Raw genomic sequence first — 2027 nt, forward strand, 5'->3', positions numbered from 1 at the left:
TATTAAAAAATATTCTTTTATACAAATTTAGATAATTCAGAATTAATATAAAATAATAACAATGTATGTTTAGAATAAACGTTTTTTATTTATAACAATAATAACACTTAATTCGTAAGTATTTGATTGATGATTATAATTTGATATTATTTGCGAAATAAGTGAGTTGTGAATGAAATTAACTGTAGACATGCATAATAGCCGGGCATTTGCGGGCGCCCGTGCCCAATTTCAGCATTTTGCTGATCCCTGCATTAAAGCAATCAAGTGCTTCATTCTACGTTCTTTATGACAAATTTTATGAACAATCGTACGGGGTTCTCATGGGGTCTCCACTTTCACCTATAGTAGCAGATTTTGTTATGCAAGATCTAGAGAAAACTGGTATTGAAAGATTACCGTTTTTTCATTTGGTATATATGTGAGGTATATTGATGACATAGCACTGTCAATACAGGATCAAAATATCGATAAATTATTAAATATATTTAATAGTTACCATCCCAGATTAAATTTTACACATTTTACCATAGAAAGGGATGGCAATTGTTTGAATTTTTGGGATGTAACCTTAATAAAAAAAGATGAGTATCTGATTTATGATTGGTATCACAAACCCATATTCTCTGCAAGATATCTAAACTACTATGCGTGTTATCCGAGATGCCATAAAATGGGGACAATTATAGGATTAATTGACAGGGTATTATTATTATCGCATCCAACTTTCCATGAAAAAAACTTTAGATTTATTATCAACTACTTACGGTTGTCTTTTAAGGCTAATTTTTGAAAGTATTAAAAAAAGGCTACACACTACATTCGAACAACTTAACAATACTATACACCGAAAGAATACTGCTAACAAATTAATTACATATTTTACGGTCCTGTGCGTACTGTTAATAGCAGAGAAATTCAAAAGGTTTTTTAAAAATAACAGCGGTACGTTTAGCCTACACATAGGACTTAATAAACTAAATACCTCTTTATTAGAGCGCAAAAGGATAAATTACCTTCACTATCACAATTTAATATCGTTTACAAAATTAATTGTCAAAATTGTAATGCATCCTATGTAGGTCAAACAAAACGGTTACTGAAAACACGAATTAATGAACATCGTAATCACGTAAATAGGAATACCACACAACATTCAGTAATTACAGAACATAGAATGGACCACATCACGATTTTGAATGGAACGATATTAAAATCAAGGATATAATAAGAGACTAATTTCGAAAGCTATATATATAAAAAAACCAAATAATGGACTGAATCTACAAAATGACACGGAATTGTTGGATCCGATTTATAGTGATTTATTTAAGAATAAATGATGTTTCCATGTATTATAATTTATAAAAATTTGTATAGTTAGTTATTAAATTGGTAACTATTTCGGTTCATCGTTACTAGTTGTAGTGTTGTATCGTCGAATTTTATGTTGGTATTTATGCTATTTAACATTAAGACTTATAAACAATGAGAATATGAAACGTCCTCTCAAGACGTAGTTATAATTACATCGCGTTTATAACGGATCATCGTTATGCTGAGTACAAAGTAAGATTATGTAACTGATAATTAATTTGAATACTCTGAGACTATGAATAGCTTTTAAAAATTTCACTTATATAGCTACTTAATTTTAACTTAAATGACTGAATTAATGTTTGGGTATTCAGCTAAGTACAGACGATTATGAAGTTCTTAAATTTGGACAACAGCCGAATGTTTCATTAACTATATGCGCCTATATCATCATAACGAATTAATTTGACTCCGAAAATGTTATCGACACATTGAAGAGGACTGAATTTTATAGTCGAAACGTCTGTAATTGGTGATTGACACTATATGTGTACAGTGTTTGCCGACATCTAGATGAAACCATCTTAGATGGTCATCGAGATGGAAAATTGGACCATCTCATCTTACATCTAGATTGTGCAAATATAAACCATCTTCATCTTTATCTTAGATAGAAAAATATACCATCTCATCTAAAAAAAATTTTAGAT

The sequence above is a fragment of the Trachymyrmex cornetzi genome, unplaced genomic scaffold (assembly GCF_001594075.2).
Source record: "Trachymyrmex cornetzi isolate Tcor2-1 unplaced genomic scaffold, Tcor1.1 scaffold2153, whole genome shotgun sequence".
In the NCBI taxonomy this organism is placed as follows: Eukaryota; Metazoa; Arthropoda; class Insecta; order Hymenoptera; family Formicidae; genus Trachymyrmex; species Trachymyrmex cornetzi.